Raw genomic sequence first — 15,686 nt, 5'->3', positions numbered from 1 at the left:
CACACAGGGCAGAGTCAGAAACCCTTGATGTCCATCCCTGAGAGCCAACGGCTAGTCAAAGGGCAGCCACCTATCCCCACAAGGGTGATGCTGCATGTGTCCTATCTGTTTCAGGAAGTGTGAGACTCAGGGGGAGGGATGTATGTGTAAATCATACCATAAGCCATCAAACACAAGAAAGGAAACAAACGTACAAAGGAAAAATATCTTTTGTGTATATGGAAATATTAGCAATATTAGCATACCATATTTCATTTTTACTAACTTTGGGCACTTGAACATTTTCTTTCTCTGAAATTTTCTATCTAAATATGATATGTTGGGCAGCCTGGGTGGGCTCAGCGGTTTAGCGCCACCTTCAGCCCAGGGCCTGATCCTGGAGACCCGGGATCGAGTCCCACATCGAGCTCCCTGCATGGAGCCTGTGTCTCCCTCTGCCTGTGTCTCTGCCTCTCTCTCTCTTTCTCATGAATAAATAAATTAAATATTTAAATAAATAAGTAAGTAAGATATATTGCTGGTACCTTAGCAAGGAATCCAGGTTCTGGGTGGCTCAAATGTAACAGATCTTTACCTGCCAAACCAGAAGTACAAAACTTCCACAGACAGTTCAGGAGGAACATGCATCACCACTGGGTGAGTGGCCACAGAAGAGGCTGGGTCTCTTCTTTAGGAAAGAAGGGGTGGCATGAAAGATCACCGCATCTTTATTTGTATGGTAAGGGCTTACCTAACTATTGAGACAAATCATCACTTTTCTCAGAGTAACTTAAAAGTCAATCTGTGATCTCTCCCCACTCTCAAGCTGAAATAACTACATTTTTAATGCTTCAGATCTAAAAAAGAAAGAAAGAAAGAAAGAAAGAAAAAGAAAGAAAGAAAGAAAAAGAAAGAAAGAAAAAAAGAAAGAAAGAAAGAAAGAAAGAAAGAAAGAAAGAAAGAAAGAAAGAAAGAAAGAAAAGAAAACAACTCCAAAAGGCGTTTCGCCAGGGGAAAAAAATCTTGACCACGTGCTCTGGGCAGGGAAGGCAGGGCTCCTAACCTTGGCGGGAACCAGAGAAACAAAGATACAAGTGACTTTGTCTAGGAAATAAACACAATCCCGGGGTGGGAGTAAGGACAAGGAGAACCGTGTGGGACCCAGAAAAGGCAATCAAATGTGAACGGAGGCTCACCCTTCTGGAAACACGCAGCCAGCACGGAGCGGCGGGCGCGACCGCAGGCCCCAGCAGCGCCCGCCGCGCACGCGGAGCAAAGGGCGGGGAGTCTCGGGGCACGCGCTACCGCAGGGGTTCCCTGTGTTTCAACAGAAAAACCACTTCCGCCCTCCGCAGAGGCTGAATCTTGTTCGTATCCCAAGAGGCCTCATCCACCAGGGCGGCCTCGGGCCCGGGGTCCCCAGGGCGGCCCTCGCGGGGCGGGCGTCAGGACGGACACGGGCCGCCGCCGGCAGAGCACAGGACTGGGCGGGGCCTGCGCGGGCCGCAGCGGGACGGGGCGGCGGAGCACTCGGCGGCCGCGGGCACGAGGGCCCCAGAGCGCGGCGCCCCGGGGTGGAGGCGCCTCCGCAGCAAGCCGGCGGGACCCAGACGCGGCCGCTCGCGCCCCCCACGGCACCCACGGGGGACCCCGACTCGTCGCTCCCCAAGGCGGCGTCTGCGCTGCGGGCTGCGTCCTCGTCGCTGGAACGAAGCCGCCGCAGAGCCGCCGAGCCCCCCGCGGCTGCCCTCGCTCTCGACCCCTGCCGGCACCAGAGCCGCGCTCCCAGCAGGCAGGGGCTCCGCGACGCCGGCACACGGGCCCCAGGCACCCGCGGTGAGCGGAGCCCGCGCCGACCGAGGGACACCGCGGCCCACAGGACGAGGGGCGGAGGGAACGTCGAGGGGCCCGCGTGGCGTCGGGCTGCCGGGCACGGGGGGGGGGGGCACCTGCGGCGACCAGCGCGCACCGGGTCTGGGCGAGCGGCCGCGTGTCCTCCGGAGAACTCCGGGCTCCCGGGAGGTGGCGGCCGCGTTCCCGAGGACGGGGCGGGAGGACGGGCCGGGCACGCCCCGGGCGCTGGGAGAGGCCGGGCAGCTCGGGGACACCGCGGGGGCCGGGGCGGCCGACGGGGCCTCTCAGGGATCCGTGTCCGGCCTCGGCCCCAGGTCTGCGGCGACCGGTCAGGCCCTGGGCAGGCGCACGCGGGGGCGGGGCCCTTCCGGCGGCTCAGGCTGGCCCCGGCCCCCCGCAGGCGGCCCGGCGTGGTCGGCGCTGGGCACGCGGCCTCCAGCCCCAGGGGAGGCTCCGGCGGCGGCGGCGCGGCCACGGGGACAAGCGCCGCCCTCGGCCGGGTGGGGCGCAGGGAGCCGCGGGGCGGGGCGGGGCGGGGCGGGCTGCACGGCGGGGCCTCACCCCTGCGCCCCCGAGGCCGAGGCCAGGGCTTCCCCCGACGGGCCCGGCTCCGGCCCCACTCCCGGGGCTGCAGGCGCGGGCCTCGCCGGGCGCTCGGGGTCCTGAGGGCGCTGATCCCGGTGACGCGCCCGCCCTCGCCCCCGGCCCAGGCCCGTGCTTCGCGGCGAGGACACGGGCCGCCCGACAGGGACGCGGAACACGACGCAGCAGCCACGGCCCGACCCACGGGGAGCCGCGGCCGCCGAGGAGCGTCGAGGTACGGGCGGCTTCGTCCCAGCTGCAGGCGGCGGCGGCCGACACCGCCACACGGGCACGCGGGGCCACGCGGGGGCAGGACGTGCCGGAGCCGCGCCGCCGTCCCCGTCCCCGTCCCCGTCCTCGTCCCCGGGGGGCCCCGAGGGCCGCTGCGCCGGGGAGGGCTCCCGCGGCGGCCACGGGCGGGCACAGGGGGCGTCCGGGAGGCCGGCCGGAGGCAGACGGGGCCGCGGGACGGGCGCGCCACGGGCTCGGGGCCCAGGTGCCTCCGCCCGCACAGCTCGAGGCGGAGGCCGCGTGCTCCCCCTGCCCGCCCCGCGGCGAGGCCCCGAGCTGCTCCGCCGCCCGGCCGGAAGCCAGGGCTCCACGGGGCCTCCGCGCCTCCCCTGCTGCTGCCCCGGAGCCGGAGCCGGAGCCGGAGCCGGAGCCGAGCCGAGGAGACCTCGCGGGAACTGCCGTCGGGACAGCCTCAAGCGGAAACCGGCCTCACCCGGCCCAGGGCGGCAGGAAGCGCCAAGACTTCCGGGCGGGCCGCCGCCACGCTCAGCCAGTGAGAAGCCGCCGCCATCACCGGCAGCCAATGAGAAGCCTCTGCCACGCTCAGCCAATGAGAAGCCACCACCATCACCGGCAGCCAATGAGAAGCCTCTGCCACGCTCAGCCAATGAGAAGCCACCACCATCACCTGCAGCCAATGAGAAGCTGCCGCCGCACTCAGCCAGTGAGAAGCCGCCACCGCCCTCCAATGGGCTTTCCTTCCATACAGCCCCGCCCACCCCCTTCCATATAAAAGCGTTTCCCGCCCGCCGCTTCCAGGCTGCAGCGCCTCTGCTGCTCCTGGGGAAACCCGATTTGCCGGTAGAATAACCGTTTTATCTTGCAAGGTCGACACTTTCCGGCCTGCGAATCCTCCAGCCCTGCGTGGGAAGCGGAGAACCCAGCTCGAAGACACTCTTTCCTCTCACGGATCTACGTGGCGCCCTCGCCCGAGGAGGCCGTTAACCCCGTGACCCGCCCTAAGTCACTAAAAGCCATTTTCGTGGGCTCCGGGGCCCCGGAAGCGACCAGTAAGGAATTCTGTTCTTCAAAAACCGTTTCTTGTTTGCTCAGAAGCCAGTTTCCATCAGATGTTGATTTGGGCTTTGCAGACTGTAACCCACGCCCTGGGTTTCCTGACAAAACACCGTGTTCTGGAGGACGCGAGTCCCAAGGAGTGGACCCGCCCCCCCCCCGGCCGGACCCCCGGGCGGCCTCGCGCTACCGAACTGTGCCCGTGTCAGGTTGTACTTGAGAAAAGTGCAAGACATTTTTGAATATTTTCTGCGGAGTTTCATGAATGTGCTTTTGCGACGACTTAATGTGAATCTTTTGTAACCTGCCAGTAATCTTAATGTGCGACCATACTGTATTATCAGGCTTGTAAAATGTATGGACTATAAAAAAGAAATTCTGAAAAGATGCAAAACTAATGCTGTACTCATGCATTAATTACTGAAAAGTTGCACTGGCTCATCATTCCATTGTTGAATGGAAGCGTCGTTCAAATTTATGAAATGACTATTCACGACTCAGTATTTTCTGGCAAGAAAAACAATTATTCATTCAACAAATATTAGTGTTAGAGGTGTTAGGGTGCGTCACTGAAATTCTGCCCTGTTGAGACTTCGGTCCTAGAGCAGAGATGGGAATGCAGAAGGAACAGCTGGCTTATTAATGTAACAACTGAGGAAGCAGACGACTTTTATCTTGGATACAGAGAAAGTATAAGGTGCACTTGGAGGATGCTGAGAAGAATTTCAGCAATACAGTTTTACCAACACAAATTCAAATTGTTATGTAAGATTTTTTTATATGGAAAATCAGCATAATGTTTTAATAGGCTTATTTATATTTATATATGTAAACATGCAAATTCTTAATATTTAATAGGTTTATTTATTGTATACTTTTATTGATGAAAGCATCTACACATACACAGAATAGAGCAGTGGACTTCATATATGTCACCCAGCTTTGGCAATCATTAGCATTTTGCCATACTTGTTTTACTGATCTCAGTTTTCTTTTTGCTGGAGTAATTTCAAAGAAAACCTTAAACACATCATTTCACCTGGAAAACCATCAGTCGCATCTCAAATAAAAAAGGCATTTTCCAGGGCTCCTGGGTGATTGTCTGACTCTTGGTTTCAGCTCAGGTCATGGTCTCAGGGTCTTGGATTGAGGTGAGACTCTGCCCTCAGCAGGGAGTCTGCTTGTCCTTCTCCATGCCCTTCCCCATGCTCTCTCTTGCTCGCTCGCTCGCTCTGGCTGTCTCTCAAATAAATAAAATCTTTTAGAAGAAAAGACATTTTCTTACTTGTGGCATTTTCACACCTATGAAAATTCACCATGATTTCTTTTTTTCTTAAATATTTATTTATTTACTTATTTATTTATTTATGATAGACATAGAGAGAGAGAAAGAGGGAGAGACAGGGGAGGAGGGAGAAACAGACTCCATGCCGGGAGCCCGACACGTGACTCGATCCCAGGACTCCAGGATCGCGCCCTGGGCCAAAGGCAGGCACTAACCCGCTGAGCCACCCAGGGATCCCCTCTCCATGATTTCTTAACGTCAGTTTGTGCCTATTTCAAATTTAAACTTGCCATTTCTGAAAAAGAAAATGTTCCTCCACAGTTGGGTTTTTTTTTTTTTTTAGTTTATTTATTCATGAGAGATACTGAGAGAGAAGCAGAGACATAGGCAGAGGGAGAGGCAGGCTTCCTGCGGGGAACCTGATGTGGGACTCGATCCCAGGACCCTGGGATCATGTGCTGAGCCAAAGGCAGATGCTCAACTTCTAAGCCACCCAGGGGTCCCTTGACGGTTGGTTTTATTCCCATCAGGACTCAAACGTGGTGCACACGCTGTATTTTGTTCCTGTGCCTCCTAGACCTCTCTCTCAGCCTACCCTCTCTGAGTGGAGACAGGATCTGTGCTGTCACTGCCACAAGTGACTGAGCGGTGTATCCATCCCCCAGAATTCCCCAGTTGGGACCTGGCGTCAGTGGACTGCTGTTTCACTAGACCTTCTACCTGCAGAGTAGAAGTTAGCTCTAAATGTTTGACTAGGGATCCCTGGGTGGCACAGTGGTTTGGCGCCTGCCTTTGGCTCACGGCACGATCCTGGAGACCCGGGATCGAATCCCACGTCGGGCTCCCGGTGCCTGCTTCTCCCTCTGCCTGTGTCTCTGCCTCTCTCTCTCTCTCTCTCTGTGACTATCATAAATAAATAAAAAAAATAAATGTTTGACTAGATGCAGGATCCTTTTATTCAAGAATATTTTAAAAACCAAATATATATTTTTTTAAATGAGTGACACTTGTGATGGTTAATTTTGTGCCAACTTGGCTAGGCCTATTTAGTCAAACGTTCTAGATTTCTCTGCGAAGGTATGTTCTAGATGTGATTAACATTTAGATCATTAGACTTTGAATAAAGCAGACGAGGCTTTCCAGTGTGATGAGCAGTCACATGAAGTCACTGACTTCATGCAGTCAGTTGAAGGTCTTAGTAGAGATGAGACTGACCTCCCTGAGAAAGGGGATTCTGATGGCAGACAACCTTGACCTTCGGACTCAAGCTGCAGCATGACGTCTCCTGGGTCTCCAGCCTACAGGAGAGAGGCATGATCCACATATACAGATAGTGATGAAGGATAAACATAGAGACGCTGTAGATCGAGAGAGATGACGTGGGTAGCGCACGTAAATCCTATTGGTTCTGCTTCTTGGGAGAACCCTGATAAGACTTCTTAAGGGAGAATATTTTAGGAAATACAGCTCCCCAAAATATAAAAAGGGCAACATGAAATGTCAAATTAACAAAAAGTAATGCTGAAAATATTGAAGTTATGCTTGCCTCCAGTTTCTCTCTTCTGTGTTCAAACTGAACTTTGATGAATTTCAGAAGTGAGCTGTTGCTCTTGGATGGAAAAGAGTAGATTGTGGCTGGCTACAGCCACATTTTCCTAGTTAGTTAGTTTACACGTCATTTAATATTAATTATGTTCTGGCACATTAAAAACAAACACATTTATTCCTGATAGGGCCCCCACTCAACCTCCACTTTTATGTATTTTTTAATATGTAGCCCATTTCTTTTTTGTAAAATTGGCACTAATACCTATTTTGGGATGCTGCATAAAGTCTGGCCCAAAATAGCAATAAATGTCAATGGTCATTATCACCAGCATCACCACCGTTTGCTTTGCTCTGAGTCCACGTGGAGCTCCTCACACAGCAGAGAATGCATTTGCTTCCAGGGTGAGTTTATGAAATGACATTTTAAAAATGGGACTCATTTCCCAGGCCTCACTTAACAGTACTCCCAGCTGATACGGCCCGTCTCCCCCAAAAGCCGACCCTTTGCTTCCCCCAGAGGTCCCAGCTCCTCCCGGATTATTCACGGCCCTCTGGGCTGTGCGCAGTGGAGCAGAACAGCTCAAATGAGGTTCGTGCATTAGGGAGAAAGCTGCAGGGCAATGAAGAAGCCTGCCCATCCCTGCCCCTTCCCAACCCACAAGGGGCCTTCTTTTAACACACCCGAAGTCACCATCCAGTGCCTGTCACAACACATGGTCATGCCGGCACCTGCCTGGCAGCTGCATAACCTTGGGGAAACCTCTTAACCTCTTCAAGTTCCATTTATTAGTCTGACAAAAGAGGGACACTGATTTCGGGGCTCTGTGAGCATCTGCATGCGTGAGCGTGAATGAAAGCTCAATAAAGACAATAAATAGACAGACGGATGGATGGACAGATGGCTGGCTGGCTGGAGTGTGTCTCTTACAGATCCCAACACACTTCCATATACCTGATCCTCGCCACATCCTTGTGATGTGAACAGGGAAAGTAAAGTCCCCTTGACAATGAGGCAAACGACGCAAGACCCTGGCAGGATGGAAGTGGGTGTCAGTTTTCACAGTAAAGTGCAGTTTATCCTGGTTGCCTCTCACCATGGTGCGAAGTTGAGGTCAGGTGTCTTGTGTCAGGTCACTATTTCCTGCATGAATAATGTATGGACAATTTCTAAAGAAAAAATTTCTATCCCACTATGTCAACCTAAATTATCATATACCTTAAATATAGATTAGTGTAAACTCCAAGCAAATGTATAAACTGACTATCTATAGAGCCCTATGCCGGTGCCTCTGGCTGCCACCAGCGCCCGGGGCAGGGCTCCAGGGGGGACTCACCCCGCCGGCGGCCCCTCACCCCTTGCTCAGTCCAGGCCAGGCCCCAGGCTCCACTTGCTACTTTCCATATTTCCTGTGGAAGCAGAGCGGCCAGGGAGACCAGCTGGGGGCAGGATACAGCAGCCATCCCGGGGGCTTCTCTCCACGCGGGGCCATTGCAAGGCCGAGGTGCTGAGCTTCGGCTCCCCAGGGGCGGCGAGCAGACGGACCGGGGCAGCCCAGCACCCAGGCGCCCGGCGCATCCGGGCCGAGCCTTGGCTTCCTCCCGCCCTCCCCGCTGCTGGGACGGTGGCCCGGTGTGTGCCCGGGGCAGGGGTGCCTGCAGGCCTCTAGGGGCGCAGCAGTGGGGACAGGGCCAGGAGGCTGCAGGGCAGCAGGCCTGGCCCAGACGCCACACCCCTCCCCCAGCCCCCCACAGGCTCCCCGGGATGCACCGGCCTCATTCCCCCTCGGTCTCCTGCTCCTGCAGTGCCTGCCACGTGCCAGGCCCCGTGCTGGCCTCAGAGGGGAAGGCTGGGAACGCTCAGAACCTGGGCTGGCTGGGCTGCGGTGGCCGGAGGCCGGAGGCCAGAGGCCGGAGGCCGGAGGCTGGAGCCTACCCTCGGGGGCTCCGACGCCACAGCAGGGGCAGCAGGCCACACTGCACGCCCACGAGTCGCCCCCACCCAGTCTGGGCCCTGGGCACTGCCGCACATGGGCACAACACGTTTTGTAAAAAAGCAGACAGATGCAGGTCAGTGAAGGTCTTCCTGTTGCAACGATGACCTTGCCTGAGCCTCCAGGTCCACCACGGGGTCAGCTCCGGGGTGCAGAGGGCACGGGGTCAGGCCAGGGGGTCGGCCTGGGGCTGCTCCCCCCACCCCCCCACAGCGGGGGCAGCCCCGCTGAGCAGATACCCCTAAAGCCACCCCACCCCGAACACAGGCCAGCTGCCAGGCCTCCAAGAGGCGCCGGGATGGGGGCTGGCAAGCTGGTGGCCCTGTGAGCAGTGCGGGGTGGGGCTGTGCTACAGGAGTGCCAGGCGCCCCCACAGGTGCCCCTGACATCCCCTGTGGCCCCCCCATCATTCAGGGGTCCCCAACATCCCCTGCCGCCTCACCCCCCCATCATTGAGGAGCCCCTGACATCCCCAGAGGCCCGCTCAGCAGTGGGGGTTCCATCCCAGCACGGGGATGTCGGGGGTCACAGCAGGGCCCCGCAGTGTGACTGCATTGCAGATCAGGGCCTTAAGGACATGGGTCAAATGAAGCCGCCGAGGTGCAGCTGTGTCCTCGGAGTCAGAGTGTGCAGCTGTGTCCTCGGAGGCCCCGCTCCCTCCCTTGGCGGCTGCCTGAGGGGACGAGGAGGCGCAAGTGGCCCAAGCATCGGGGCCCGAGCGAGCAACACTGCTGCCCGAGCCGATCCCGGCGACATGGTGGCCTCCGCATCATCCGACAGCATGACGCACATTCAAGTCCTTGTGACCTCAGGGGAGTGAGATCACTCAGGTCGTCTTCTGAGCACAGTGACATTCAGCTAGAGATTAATAAGAAAAAATACCTAGAAAATTCCACCTTTGGAAATTAAGCCACAATTTCTAAATGGCCCTGGGACAGCAGAAGAACTCATAATGGGAATTAGAAAATACTTGGAACTGGGAGATACTGAAAATAAATCAAAATATGCTGTTGCCGCCGCAGCAGCTCTAGAGGAGAAAGCAAGGGTGCGCGCAGCAGGAGAGGAAAGAAGCTGCAACTCCACCGCCGGAGCAGCCACCCCCGGGGACGCGAATCCCGAGCCCGCCCTGACGGCCCGAGAGAAACCAAGGCCGGCGGGAGTGGGGTGGGGGGGGACGCTGAGCTGTGCGCCAGGGCGACCGACGGAGCCGTAAACGGAGAGCAGATTCCTTCCACCGGATGCAGCAAGTGTATCCTTAAGGAAAATAATGTCGAATCGGACAAAATTAACACTTAAGAACTTCTGTTTATCAAAATAGAGAGAAGACTAAGCCACGGAGCAGGTGTTTGCAGAACAAGCCTATGAAGGGCTTCTAGCCGGGCCCGCCAAGGACGCCGACGCTAGGACCCTGGCTCCTGGGAGCCCCACGGCGGCCGTGCACCCAAGGGGAACGCGCGGGCCCACACGCACCACCTGCCGCACCTGCCGGGGCCGGCCCGGGAGGCCACCCACTGACCACCCGCTGACCACCAGCGGGGCAGGACATGGCGGGAACCCGCAGCAACACAGGTCGGGGCTCACAGGTGCCCGTGAGCTGAGCGACGCCCACAGCGAGGGACAGGGCCCGGATGGCACCGGCCCGGTGGCTTCAACGGCCCGGGGGCTGGACGTCCCCCAGCCCAGCGGCCTCCCCCCTGGGACCTGGAGACCCGGCCTGGTCCCCGGGCAGCCACCTTCTGAGGGGCTCTCCCCCGGAAGGGCACGAGTCCTTCCTGGGGGCCCCCCTCGAGGCCTAAGCACCTCCCAAACACCTGCTCCTAAGCCCCCCCCCGCCAGGAGCCTCAGCCTAGGAGTGTGAGCGGCACAAGCTTCAGGCTCCAGGAAGCAGCCTGTGTGCCCCACCGGCCCCAGGAAGCTGCGCGTCACCGGGGGCCCCACCCTCGGAGGCGCTGCGTGCTGGGCACTTGGGGCAGCCGCTCGCGGCTGACGGTCTCGGTCGAGTGCTTGTTACAGAGAGATGCACACCTGCACACCCGTCACTCACGCGGTTGGGATATACCGTTCATATTGCAATGTAAAGTCAACTAAAAATCAAAACAATACACACCAAAAGACGTAGACCTGGACCTACAGGCAGGGACGTTCCTTCACACCAGGTGAGAAAGGCTACAAAGCAGCACAGGCGGTACGATCCCACGCTTGCCGACACAGCACACGCACATGGAAATGGGATACACGCCAACACTCATTTCTTTAAAATTATTTATTGAGTATGTGCTATGCGCCAACACATAATTTACGTGGAAGACATCTCTACGACTGTACTATCCATGCAGAGTCCCGTCACATGCATCACCGCCTCCAGGCCCTGCACGGCTTTGGGGCGCCCACCTTCGCACGACAGGGAGGGACCCGGGCAGCAAGGACACCATGACACATGATACGTGAACAGCCACTTTCACAGGAGTACGAGGTTGATGCGCGTGTGCCCTACGAGTTGAGATCTAGACCTAGCTTAGAGACACGGTGCCACCGACTCGGCCACGAGCCAGACTGTGGACACCTGGGGACACAGCCTACTTCTAGAGCACAGACACGGGCAGTGACAGGGGTGAGGGGTCCCCACCGAGCCCCACGCGGCGCCTCTGGAGGCCACGAGGAAGGTAGCGTGCACGCACACGGGTGTCCCGCCGCCGGGCAGGGGAGCTCTCAGGCCACAGGAACGGGGGCTCACATCCAAGCGCGTCTCCGCCCGGGCTCGTTCCTGCAGCACCTGCTTCCCACAACTTCGACCGTCATCTCCAGATGGGAAAGACCTTCTCTCCAACCTGAAAACAGACAAAGCAAATCAGTCATAATAAACCGCTTGAGTGTGACTCACACGCAGCACCTCCTGATGACGACTCAGGATGGCACCCAAGAGCGACTTCCAGGCGGAGAAGTTTTCTTAATGACCAAGATTAAGACTTTGACATAAAATTAGCACAAAGCAGGTAGGAGACCAGAGGAGAACCATCGTGTCCCCTCTGCCATCCTGCACCAGGTGTGGGAACGGCGGCCCGGCCCACTCTCCACCGGGGCCTCCTGGACACGGGAAGGGTGGCCTTGGGCTGGGCCCCTGCCCTCAGACTCACCTTCCTGCCCCCGTTTCCTGTTCTACCAATAACAGCACCCAATTCCCGTGAGGAGGGTGAGAAAGCAGCGCAGGCTCGCGAGGCCGAGGCCGTGGCATCGCGACCGCCACGCCCATCTCCCAGCACCAGCACCCAGCACCCGCCCTGCAGCACAAGCCTTACTTTCTGCGATGTGGGGTCTTGTGTGGATGTGGGGTCTTGTGTGGAAGCTGAGCGCCACGGACATGTGCCTCCTCCACACGGGGTTTCTCTGCAGCACAACCAAGCCTATGACCACATCTCCCGAGACCACGGACATGGGTTCGTCCATCATAAACAGCACCTGCTTCCAGTGGGTGGTTCTGCAAGACACGGGGCACGCATCACCTCTGTGGGGTGGACCCCCAGGCTCCCCCGTGGGGCAGATGCACCAGGCCCATGGCGAGGCCTCTGTGGGCGCCAGGGACTGGGCCACAGCCCAGTGAGCACGCTGCTCTAGGTGCTCCCAGGCCCCCGCACCCTGGCACGGGCGTCTACTGCATCCCTGCCCGGTCCCTAGGCTGCCAACGCCGAGTTCTAGTTTCCGCAGTGCAGGAAGGCCACTGCCCCTGGGAGTCGGGCTGGAGGGGGTGTGGCAAGTGCGACATCTGGGACAAACCGTCGTTCCGCGCTCTCTGGGTTCTGCAGGCCCTGAGGACACGGCTCCACGGCCTCACGTCCCTCTGACCCCAGCCGCTGTGAGGGCCCCTGTCCCCGCGTCCCAGAGCGCTGCCCGGGCTCGGCACCTGCCTGCCCCACCCCACCGTGTGCGGGCGCTCGACTGCCCGGGGTCTGAGTTCCCGCCCTCGACGGGCGACAGCTCCGAGGCAGACTGCAGCGCCCAGCGCGCCTGAGCAGCGTGCAGCGTCAAAATGCTACTGCACAGAAGTGTCCCAGGGGCGGCTGGGGGCTCAGTCCGGGGAGTGTCTGCCTTCGGCTCAGGGATGACCCCGGGGCCTGGGATCGAGTCCCGCATCGGGCTCCCTGCTCAGCGGGGCGTCTGCCTCTCCCTTCCCCGCCCCGCCCTCTGCTCATGTGCTCTCTCGCCCACTCTCTCCCTCAAATAAAATCTTTAAAAAAAATTTGTCTCAAGAAACACTGACCTTCCTCAAGAAAGTCTTGGGGAGTTAAAAGCCCCTACAATTCCGTGGGTTGTGCTTGTATTAGACCATGGGAAGCTGAAGCAGCGTCCAGGGCAACTGAGGCAGGCACAGTGTGCTCCGCCCGTTCATGCAGGGGTCAGAGGACAAGCAGGGCAGCCCAGGGCAGGGGCGGGTGGGGCACGGTCCCGGTCCCCCGCCCACCGCCCACACACGCCACTGCCTCCCCAACGGCTGCGCGGCAGGGAACCTGCACCCGCTCCTCCCGGGGCAGCGGAGCCCCTGCGGGTGCTGCACACTCACGGGTGAAACGGGCCTGTGCTCGGCACCAGCTGCGGCTCGTCCTCCTCCAGGCTCTGGAACCGGACACTGAACCAGGCCGTGAATCCATGCAGCGTGCCGGCCTTCCTGATCTCAAAGTGCAGCTCGCCTTTCACGGTCTGTTCAGGCAAACGATAAGGAAGGGACGCGGCTCCCGTGAGCGCGTGACAGCAGGCGGCGAGGGCTCCGGGGCAGGAACGAGCAGCTGTCCCCGCCAGCCCTGCTCAGATGCCGCTGCACTGCCCGGCCCCACGTCTAGTCCAGTAACTGTGGATGCAACTTGCTAGTGTCGCCAAACACCGCAAACCTGCTCCTCGGGAAAGAACTACTAAAGCTGGCAGCACAAATTCACATGCTGCAGATAATCAGAAAAGGTTTCAAAAAAAAAAAAAAGAAAGAAAGAAAAGGTTTCAAGCAACGTGGGCCTCACTTGCCTCATTTTCTGGCCCCATATTTGAGTGGAATCCTTTCTTCTCAATTCTTGGCATAAAGAACCGGGCCTCTCTATACTGCGAAACTAAGTGCAGAGCCAACAGCTTAGCTCCCGGCTGAGCTCCAGGGGGTTCCAGGGACCCGCTCCCAAGCTCTGCACCTTGCACCTCCGAGCACACCCTTAAAATGAGACCCTCCTGAATGCACACGCGCCATCTCGTGGCAACAGGGGGAATGTAAGAGTGAGAATTAAGAATTTTGTCATCCACGGTAGCACAACTTAGAAAAAAAATTTTTAACTTGAAATCCTTGAAGAAACTAGATATAATTTATTAGAATCTCAAGATGCTGAAAATATTAAACATAAATATAAAAATGACTGATTATGTTAAAGAGGTCCGTGAAAAAATAATGTAAAAATACAAAATCAGAGCATAAAAAAGACAAGACTCGGGGAAAATCAAAGGCAAGGTTCCTCAATCTGTTTATTCGCACAGAGTCTGGTACGTGCGCCGCCCACTTAGCCTCCGGGGCTCTCACCTCCAGGTCAGCGATCTGCACGGTTCTCGTGTCCAGCTGCAGGATGGTGCACGGTTCAGACAGTCTTCTGGCTTCAAAATGTGGTTGTACTTGGGCTTCGAAAAAAACTCCTTAATCACTAAAGATCTAGGGAAAAAGTAGGAGTTGCTCAGAGGCGTGAACCAATAGCTCAGGTTCTGACACACAGACTCGCTTTGTCTCCAGCGTGAGCAGGAATTCCACGCCACCGTGTGCAGCACGAAGGCCCCAAGGCAGGGCCGGGGGGGGGGTCCCTGGGGCGGCCCGCTGAGCGTGCACGGTGTGCGAGCACACCTACGCCCTCCTCACGGGGCCTGAACACACCAACACCCTTCCCACGCAGGCTGCCCGGCCCACCCCACCGCCGTGGCTCCGGTCACTGCGGCCCCCTCCCGACACGTGGACAGGAGGTCCATGGGAGCCGAGCACCGGGTCACCGCGTAGACACTTGGTTGTCTCACGGCACAAGCAGGGTGAGGACAGTGAGATGTGCACACATGGCCCTGTCTAGGTGGCTCCGTAAGAAATGCTCTGAAGTGGCAGGACTGCGGGCCACGGGCCGATCGGGGCAGCCCTCACCCTGCGCCAGGTGTCCTGCCGCCGTCACCTGCACTGCCCAGCACTGCCCCTGGGTGCAGACGGGTGGGGTGGCTGTGGGGCCAGGGCCTCAGGGCTCTGCGTCTCTTGCCTTCCAGGGACAAGGAGCTGCCCGGCCCCAGCCCCCGCGAGGCCAAGGTGAGAGCCCGTCCTAGGCCCCGGGCAGGACGTGGGGGGAGCTGGGGCCAGCTGTCTGCACCCCGTGACAGACCCCAGGACATCCCCGGGCGTCTCCCCAGTCCCCCATCCCAGGGGCGCACGGGCTGCCAGAAATGCACCCCAGACCCGGAGCCGTGGTCCGCAGGGGGCCCTGTGCCTTCCTGACTCCTCCGGGTCCCGCGGGGGACTGGACGCGGCCCGAGCGCCCACCTCCCAGGCTGGAGCCTCACCTGCGGCCCCCGCTTGTCCTCTTCCAGAAACTCCGCCAAGAGACCCGGCGCGCAGACAAATGGATAAAAATGCTCAAGCGATGGGATCACTACCTCCCCAGCGAGAAGGTGGGGCGCTGGGTGCCCCCAAGGGCTCTCCGTCCTGACGGGGCTGGGGGGCTGCCCTCAGTGTCCTCCTGCCCTGTCTTCGGGGGAGCCCCCTGCCTGGGGAGAGTCTGCTGGGAGCCCGAGCCTCCCCAGGCCCCGGGTCGGCAGTGGGGGAGTGTCAGGTCGGGGCCACGGTCCCTGCTCCTCGTGGGGGATGGGGCCCAGCTTCAGGGAGACCCAGCCTCTCCGCAGACACCCTGGAGCCGAAGCTGGAACCTTCTAGATGCCTCGCGCTCCCTGGGCTCCAAGGGGCCGCCCCGGGCCCCTCTCACCAGCGCTGCCTTCCTCCCCGCAGCTGAGATGCTGAGTCTACAAGGGGGTCCCGCCCCAGGTGTGGGGACAGGTGTGGCTGCGATTGCTGAATGTCGACCAGGTTAAGGCCAGGAATGCCGGGAAATACCAGGTGGGGCCCGTCCACTCCCCGTGGACCCTCGGTCCCCTCTCTG

At 58.6% G+C, this 15,686-nt stretch overlaps 1 long non-coding RNA gene across 1 annotated transcript; it reads right to left on the bottom strand.

Annotated features, from left to right (window-relative positions):
* Positions 1 to 10,798: 10,798 nt before the first annotated feature.
* LOC140608448 (uncharacterized) lies at positions 10,799 to 14,297 on the bottom strand. The gene is made up of 4 exons (XR_012010484.1): positions 14,090 to 14,297; positions 13,100 to 13,236; positions 11,841 to 12,019; positions 10,799 to 11,372 (listed from the first exon to the last, which is right to left on the bottom strand). It is a non-coding gene; the product is annotated as an uncharacterized lncRNA (long non-coding RNA).
* Positions 14,298 to 15,686: the final 1,389 nt, after the last annotated feature.

This window comes from Canis lupus, chromosome 17 (assembly GCF_048164855.1).
Source record: "Canis lupus baileyi chromosome 17, mCanLup2.hap1, whole genome shotgun sequence".
NCBI lineage: Eukaryota > Metazoa > Chordata > Mammalia > Carnivora > Canidae > Canis > Canis lupus.
Note: the sequence above shows the minus strand (reverse complement) of the source record. Positions and strands in the feature narration are given on the sequence as shown.